The 9,220-nt window shown below is 38.8% G+C and overlaps 1 non-coding gene across 1 annotated transcript; it reads right to left on the bottom strand.

Annotated features, from left to right (window-relative positions):
- Positions 1-4,473: 4,473 nt before the first annotated feature.
- On the bottom strand, positions 4,474-4,546 carry TRNAR-CCU (transfer RNA arginine (anticodon CCU)). Its single transcript has one exon. It is a non-coding gene; the product is annotated as a tRNA-Arg (tRNA).
- Between the last annotated feature and the right edge of the window lie 4,674 nt (positions 4,547-9,220).

Raw genomic sequence — 9,220 nt, 5'->3', positions numbered from 1 at the left:
AATAAAAGTATGTAGGGACCGCAAAGCAAAGGAAAATTAAAAGGAAAGAAATTTGACTCTCAGCTCTAGCAGACAGTTCTAGCTTTCATGGATTCAGGAAGGAAAGGACCAAAGTGTCTTAAATTCAGTTCAGTTCAGTCACACGGTTGTGTCTGACTCTGCAACCCCATGGACTGCAGCATGCCAGGCTTCCCTGTCCAGCACCAACTCCCAGAGCTTGCTTAAACTCATGTCCATAGAATCGGTGAGGTTGGTGATGCCATTCATCCATCTCCCTTCTGTCATCTCCCTCTCCTTCTGCCTTCAATCTTTCCCAGCATCAGGGTCTTTTCTAAGGAGTCAGTTCTTCACATCAGGTGGCCAAAGTATTGGAGCTTCAGCTTCAGCCCTTCCAATCAATATTCAAGGCTGATTTCCTTTAGGATGGACTGGTTCTATCTCCTTGCAGTTGAAGGGACTCTCAAGAGTCTTCTCCAGTGCCACAGTTCAAAAGCATCAATCCTTCAGCACTGAGCTTTCTTTATGATCCAACTCTCACATCCATACTCGACTACTGGAAAAGCCATAGTTTTAAAGTATTTTAAACTATTGGAAATATAACTGAGTTTCCCAAAGAAAATTATAAAATGAGACATAAGAAGCATATTTAACTGCTATAAATGCCTAAGAAAGAAAAGAGATCGAAAGCTGGGAACATTCAAAAGCTAAGGAAAGATAGTGTCAGGAGGAGCCTGTGACATGGATATTGGTCTGTCCTGAAATACTAGGAGTCCAGGCTTTTAAAACCATAATAGCACCAGCACTTCAAGAACTCTTGAAGTATTTCTCCAACTGAAACTAGTGTGAGAATGAAGGGCAAAATTTCTCTTTAAAACAGATGTCCTAACCTAATGCAAAGTTTCTCAATCTTGTCAGTGAACATTTTGGAAGGAATATTTTGTTGTTGTTGTGGGGACTGTCTTGTGCATTTTAAGTGGTTTAGCAGCATCCTTGGCCTCTGTGCCCTAACTGCCATTAGTACCCCTTCCTCCCCACCTCCCTAGTTGTGAAAATCAAAAATGTCCCCAGATGTTTAACATTGGTGCATGTCCCCTGGAGGCAAAATCATTCCTGCTTAAGAACCACTGACCTAAACAATTTCTATTAGAAGAGGTGTGGAAGAAGCCAGTGTGGTATGGAATGGAAAGGTTTATACACCAGACATTGTGGGTGTTTTAAGGCAGAGTTTGCCTTCAGTTCATCACTGGTGCATTATAAATGAGAATCCAAATGAAAAAAGGAAATAAAAGAACTGAATGTGCTGATTCAGGAAGAAAGGCATCTCAGATTGGACCTGAGGTCTAAGACTGCCATTACTGCAATTTTTTTTAACATTTTGTAAGCAGAGAGGATTATCTCATTCAACTTTATCTGAGAGGTGAATGCATGACTGTCACCCTCAATCCCCACCAGGTCCTCTAGATATGATAAATGCATAATGTTCAAAGTAGCCTCTCTGAGGAAGAGTTCTTTCATCATGCTGAAAATTTAAAGTTGTGGACAATTAAGTTTGCCATAGATGACTGGCATCCTAGTTATTTATGTAGAAGCTCAGATTTTCTTTGTCTGTCTGCCTTCCCTCAGATACATTGAGTCTTTGCCACGGCCTTTGGAAGCAATTAATACCTTTGTCTGTGGACATAATTTTGCCTGAAAGAGCTGCTTAGGAATCAGGGATTATTTCAGATTCCAAATTTCACTGAAGATGGGGCCAGTGCTGTTATAGTCTTGTATGTTTTAGTAACCCTTAAGAATTTTGAAACAAAAATGAGGCTCATCAGAGATTTGGGGTTCAGATTCAGAACTGAAGGAACCGTGCTCCATCCATTAGAGGAGAGAAACTGCTGTGTCTCAACCAAGGCTTCTCCTAGAGAGTCTCTCCAACCAAAACTGAACAGAATAAGAAGGGTGACCTCAATTTAACTTGAAATATTTATAATTTAACTTTCAATGGCAAGATAATTTCCATTTGTGCTTCAATTTTATTGGACTTAATTTGTGAATACACTGAAAGTGAGGTACATGAGTGTTCAATTTCTTCATTTCCTGAGAAATTAATACTGGAAGAGAGTTTATATTAAAATTTGAGGACTCTTACTGCTGTCATTTTATTATTGGAGTATCTTTGATCTCACTGTAGAACCTCTGATAGCTATGTTAATATGGCTGGGAAAAAATGGAATTAGTAAAGTAAGTGAGAGTTCTGTTCAGTTCAGTTCAGTCGCTCACTTGTGTCCAACTCTTTGCGACCCCATGAATCACAGCACGCCAGGCCTCCCTGTCTATCACTATCTCCTGGAGTTCACTCAGACTCATGTCCATCGAGTCGGTGATGCCATCCAGCCATCTCATCCTCTGTCGTCCCCTTTTCCTAGGCTATGAATAATAGAGTGGCCTTAGAAATTTTAACCCATTGTATGGTTCTGATCCATTTCAAAGCATTTTGGAGCAAAACTATGTTGACCTAAGACAACCCAAAATAAGGTAGTGGTGGCTGTTGGGGAGTGGTCTCTTGAAATTGAGAGTTGGTCTTGTGGTGATAGTATGCTACAAATCTCTTCTCTTGGAAAATAATTCCATTTCCAGTTTATCCCTAGCTTAACAGTTACCCCAAAGGGTTTAGAGACTGAAAAGCTGAGTGAAACTGGGTGAGGAAACCATTGTTTCTTACTTCCTTATATTTTCTTCATTGTGGAGGGACATATATTAATGCAGCGCTGTTGTCTTCCTCTGGAGAAGGAAAGGCAACCCACTCCAGTATTCTTGCCTGGAGAGTCCCAGGGATGGGGGAGCCCGGTGGGCTGCCATCTATGGGGTCACACAGAGTCGGACACGACTGAAGCGACTTAGCAGCAGCAGCAGCAGTTGTCTTCCTTCACTTCCTCCTGCTGGTGGTGCTCTGAATTCAGCTTGGTGATTTGACAGAGGACTGCAGTCCCAGCCCTGCCTCTTCCTCCCGCCCTTTTCTCCCGAGCAAGGGACTCTTGGGAAGGCCCGAGAGAGACTTGCTTTGGGTTCGCGCCTCTGTGCTCTCAGTCTGACAGCAGTAGACTTCCATGAGGAAGATCTGATAATGTTTTGCACTGTTTGTCTTACTCTGAGGTTTAATCATAATGCTGATAGTTATCTCTACCCTACTCTTCATCTATCTTTGAAGTGGTTCAGTGAGTGAAGCAGATGTTTTTTCTGGAATTCTCTTGCTTTTTCTATTAGCCAATGGATGTTGACAATTTGATTCCTGGTTCCTTTGCCTTTTCTAAATCCAGCTTGAACATCTGGGAGTTCTTGGTTCATGTACTATTGAAGCCTGGCTTGGAGAATTTTGAGCATGACTTTATTAGCACGTGAGATGAGTGCAATTGTGTGGTGGTTTGAACATTCTTTGGCATTGCCCTTTTTTGGGACTGGAATGAAAACTGACCTTTTCCAGCCCTGTGGCCACTGCTGAGTTTTCCAAATTTGCTGACATATTGAGTGCAGCACTTTCACAGCATCATCTTTTAGGATTTGAAATAGCTCAGGTGGAATTCCACCTCCACTAGCTATGTTCCTAGTGATGTTTCCTAAGGCCCACTTGACTTTGTGCTCCAGGATGTCTGGCTCTAGGTGAGTGATCACACCATTGTGGTTATCAAGGTCATTAAATCATTTTGTATAGTTCTTCTGTGTATTCTTGCCACCTCTTCTTCTCTATCTTCTGCTTCTGTAAGGTCCATACCATTTCTGTCTTTTATTGTGCTCATCTTTGCATGAAATATTCCCTTGGTGTCTCTAATTTTCTTGAAGAGATCTCTAGTCTTTCCCATTCTACTATTTTCCTCTATTTATTGGCATTGTTCACTTAGGAAGGCTTTCTTCCTAAGTTCAATACAGTAGATCCCTGGCATCAGGATGTAAACCCACATTGCTTTAGAAATGTTCTGTAACTGTTGAGTGAATAAATTCTACAGGTATCATAGGTGAAGGACATAGAAGCCTGGAGTGCTGCAGTCAGTGGCTTGCAAGGAGTTAGACATGACTTAGCGACTGAGCAACAATCATAGGTATACAAAGTGTAGTTTTTTAAAAGAAGCCTCACCTTTACCATTATCTAACTGGTGACTTTGAGCAGTCACTAAAGTAACTTCAAGTTTCAGTTTTCCAATATACTAAGAAAGAAGAAATGATAATGATATCTACTCAAATATGTGATGTTAAAGTAATACCACAGATATACAAGTGATTGAACAGTTGAAAGGAATTTAGAAATATTATGTATCTGAATGGTAGTGTGACCCCACCATGGCTCTTGATGATGAATGTTTGGTGAATGTACTTATTTATTTATTTACTGATTCATTTGTTTATTAAGTAAAAGTACCAAGTCTCAGTTGGAACACGCAGGAACTTTAGTTGCAGGCATGTGAACTCTTAGTTGTGGCATCTGGGATCTAGTTCCCTGGCCAGGGATTGAACCTGGGACCCTTGTATTAGGAGTGCAGGGTCATAGCCACTGGACCACCAGGGAAGTACCTGAATATGCTTTTTGTGAGTCATCCATTCTATTGAGTGTAGCACTGGGTGCAAAGGATCCAGCTTTCCAAAGGATCCAGTTTACTTTCCTAAACATGAAGGAGTAGCCTTTGGATAAACCTTTTTGTTAATGTTGATAATGAGCAAAACAGTCAAACTCTCATATTTATTTTGCTCAGTCTTTGATTCAGCATAGCTGGGCACTGGTTTGACTCTACTTTCTTGCAGAGAAGAAACCTATGAGTCATAGAAAGGCCTATTCCAGTTTTTCTCAGGTTTATTAAAATTCTGATTCAATAGGTCTGGGTTAGGGCCCGAGATATTGCATTTTTAATAATAATAATAATAAGCTTATAGGTGACACTGGTATTGTTGGTCTGCAGACTCACTTTGAGTGGGATGGCAAGTCTCAGAGGAGATAGACAGGGAAGGTAGTTGTCTTTAAGGGGTATCCTAAGAAAGAAAAAAGGAAAATTACTCTCATAATTAATTGGAAACTGATTAAGCTTCCAGCAGGGGAGAGGAGGGCAGTGTTGTTTCATAGCCTAACATGTATAGCTTGAGGAATGATTTGTCTATCTAGAAAACTTTATGAAATTTATATTAAAAAACCAGGTAATCATGGACCAAATTTGAAGAATTCTTTGTAAATCTAAGCAGCTGGAAAATGTTTAACAAATATGATGCATATTTTCTTGCCTATTGAGGTCAATTAGTTGGTAAACAGGAGGAATAGTGCCTCTCAGTATCACTATCATTGTTATAATCATTTTCTTTATCTCAAAAACATCTCTTCAGAGCATGTCATTGATGATTAATTCTGTTACACATTCTGTCCAAAGTTTACCATATAGTTTGTATGAAATAGGCCACATTGTGACACCAACCTTGTCCGGGAAATCAAATGAAGTTTTTATTTACAAAAAATATTTATCTCCCCTTTTATGGTAGATAGGAGAAAGCCAATATTATCAGAACACCCATTAGCTTTTACCATTTTTTTCTTCTGTATTTTTCATGATCATAATCAGTGATGAATCTGATGTGATTACCATCAAAAACAAGATAAAATGTCTGCACTATCAAGGGCTCCCCTTTTGGTAATGAAATTTATCAAAATAGGGTCTCATTAAATTAGGTCAATTGAGATTGGATGAATTTAAGTGAATATAACCTTGGAATCACAGCATATTTTATTGTATTGATTTCAGATATTCACAATAACTAAATGAAACTCAGAAAAGTTTTTAATGAATAAGTGAGAAGACAATTAATCATTTGATATTATAAACAGATTTTTCTAAAATGTTTTAGGATGTCAGAAAACTGTTTTTCAAAGTTGTAATTTTATTACTTCTTTTCATCATTACAATGTATGTTTTGTTTAAAAATAAATTGACCCAAACTTTAAAAAAGAATCCTAGTTCTATATGTGCCATATGATGGAGCTGGAAAAAATGCAATTTTGCTGACATTACAAGTTTGCTTTTCTGTTTGTCTGAAGTTTTTTCAGGCCTTAGGCTTATGAACATAGGCTTCGGTTATATTTTGACCAAATCAAGAGACCATTTTTAGGTGGCATAAGGATACACATGGTTCATTTTCCTTCTTTTAATATGAGTAAATTTCCATTGCCATCTTTGTTTTCCATTGTTATTTAGAAACAGGCGATGGTATCCTGCCAGATGCTTGCATTCCGAGGTTCTTGTCTATAGGTGGAGCCGCCTATCTGGGGTTTGATGAAAACTCTTTCACTGATGATTCTATTTTCACATTTTTTTTAATAATCTCCCAATTAACTGCTTCAATATGTTTATGAAATTTCTAACCTGATAATACCAACAGGCGTAACATTTGGTGGAGATATTTTGATGGGAGCAGAGCTGGTAGTGGTAATACAGCAATAATTGCCGGCTCATTTACGGACTATTTAGGTCGTGCAGTGAGCCAGATGAGAACAGCTAATGAGCACAGCTTCTTGCTGTAATTAGTCGAACAGTGGTGGCTCACAGATGATTTACAGTTTGCAAAAAAATCTGTGTATTTACTGAAGTGCTTATGTATTCTGTAAAGTTGTGACAAAGTAACAACTTAGGGATGTTGTGCTTTCTGCTCCCACATACCCTTCAGAGAGCTTAAACAATAATGCTCTCAGCACCCACAGCTTTGGCGGCGAGTGGCGCAAGTGCTAGGTGGCTTCAGGTTTTCTCTTTGCCTGTTTCTCACCCCGGATTTCTTTCACATCCCACAGTTTCTTTCACATGCCTCTTTAACAATGTGGCAGGTACAACAAAGCATCTCCACAGCTTTTCCATCATGTCTGCTGTAAGGTGAAATTGTTTGGTAGTCACATTTTTAAGAGCCAAGCAGCTGGAATAGTTGAAAATAGCTGCCGAATATGGTGACCTGTCTTTAAAAGGTGGCCTCTCCGTTTCTGGAGAGGACTGAATCCAGAAAGCTATACCAGCAGATTCAGAAGGCTCGCACTTTGGAAAATATTCTGTTGTTTTTTTTCTTTTTTTTTTTTGAAAGACTGATCTGAAGCTGTCCTTGGTTTTGGAATTATGCCAGAAGCATGGCTTTAGATCCCTTTGAGGATTGGCTTTCAAGGAAAGACAGTTCTGCTACTTCTTTGAAATATTTTTTTCTATAGGTGAAAAATATTATTGTTAGATTTTTTGTTTTATATTTTTTCATAATTTTTCTTCTTGCAATCAGTCTGATTTATTTTTTATTCTAATCTTTATACAACTAACTTATTAATATCTCAGGTCAAATTTAAGTGTTGGCACACAACTTGCTAACCACAAGCTGATCACAGTGGCAACCAGAAGTGACTGTCTTGTAGAGAAATTCCATTGAAGGCAGAAGGATATTTCCTTTTGGAATCAGTCTGATGGGCATCACAGAAAAAGAAAAGAAAGAAAGAAGGGACCTTGACCTATTGAAACGTTTAGTTAGTCACAGAAAGTAATTAGAAGGAATGAATATCTCTTGTGTTATCTGAATATTTTTTAAAAGTGGAATTTTCAGTTACTTGCAATAAAAATCTTGCTAAAGGATACAACTCCAAGAAGTTGTTCATGACTCCTTTTGTTCCTAAGTCTAAAACAGCTCTCTACAAATGATAGCCCGCCCATACTATCTCTTGGTGATGAACAGAGTTGGTAAATTTTGCCCTGGCCTCAATTTGCACTCAGAGAAGGCAATGGCAACCCACTCCAGTACTCCTGCCTGGAAAATCCCATGGATGGAGGAACCTGTTAGGCTGCAGTCCATGGGGTCGCTAAGAGTCGGACACGACTGAGCGACTTCACTTTCACTTTTCACTTTCATGCATTGGAGAAGGAAATGGCAACCCAGTCCAATATTCTTGCCTGGAGAATCTTAAGGACGGCAGAGCCTGGTGGGCTGCCATCTATGGGGTTGCAGAGAGTTGGACACGATTGAAGCGACGCAGCAGCAGCAGCAAATTTGTACCGGAATCAGAAGTGTGTAAGCAGAGGGACTATGAACTTCTTTGATACTGGTAAATACCATTTAAAAGAAAGCACATGGAACTAGAAAGTACTAAGGGAGTAACATGTTTATTGTCAAGAATGGGCAAAATTAGGAGTAAGGAACTCAGAAAGATGACTGCTAGGTCTCCAGTGGGAGTTTCCTACTATCATATAAACCCACAAAGTCAGTTTTCTTCTTACTGCTCATCTACTCTTACACAGTTAGGCCTCAATGTCCTTTCTTTCTGGTTGTTTACATTAATTTCTGTTAGTGAATCAACAATGAAGAAAAACCATCCTCACAGAATGCTCTGCCAGAGAGCAGAGACTATGGTCTTTTCGATAAGTATCAATTGATAACCAATTCAGGGAAAGTTCATTTTGGAAACTTTATAAGACATAAGAATGGTACAAGTATAGTCAAAGAGTCAAAAGATATTAACATTTTCTGTTGATAAACTGTCAAGTGCTCCTTTTAATGAAGTGTGCTTGCTTGCTTTAGTGGCCTAATGGCATCTACTTATTTCCTTATTTACAAGGGCAACCTTCTGTCATCACTGCCTTCCAGGAAAATGAAAGCAATAATACATTGAGAGTAGGGACAGCTGGGTCATTTTTTTAGTAGAAACATGGCAGTGCTCTAAGCCCCAAGCAATGGAAGTAAAATGCTCTGAGCAGAGAAGCACTCACTTTCTTTACCTGTAAAATGCAGACAGTGCTACCCACTGTGAGATACGAGGGAGGATTCAGTGGCTAGCACAGTGCCTAGTATTTGGTAGATAGTCAATAAAAGGTAGCCATTATTCTCATTAATAACAATAATTATAATACATGTAACTTACTAGAAAAACTAGCCACTCTCAAAAAGTTGCTAAATTGTATTTTTATAACAATGATGTTCATTTAAGAATTTTTTAATATTCTTCTTTGATATAAGTTCTTTAACAAACCGTGTATAGGCATAGGGAGCGCCATTAGAAAGACAGGTTAATTGATGGCCTGTAAGTGGTGTCCTATACGTAAGGAGAAATGTGATTCACACCTGGAAGAGTATCAACAACTCATAACAATAATGGTGAAGATATCTAGGCAAATTTTCTACTACACTAAACTCTGGTAATTTTTTCCTTAACTTTTGTTAGTCTTTTCTGACATTTTACTTAGAAGTA

This window comes from Ovis canadensis, chromosome 18 (genome assembly GCF_042477335.2).
Source record: "Ovis canadensis isolate MfBH-ARS-UI-01 breed Bighorn chromosome 18, ARS-UI_OviCan_v2, whole genome shotgun sequence".
NCBI classification, from domain to species: domain Eukaryota; kingdom Metazoa; phylum Chordata; class Mammalia; order Artiodactyla; family Bovidae; genus Ovis; species Ovis canadensis.
The sequence above is the reverse complement of the archived record's forward strand: the minus strand, read 5'-3'. Positions and strand labels throughout refer to the sequence as shown.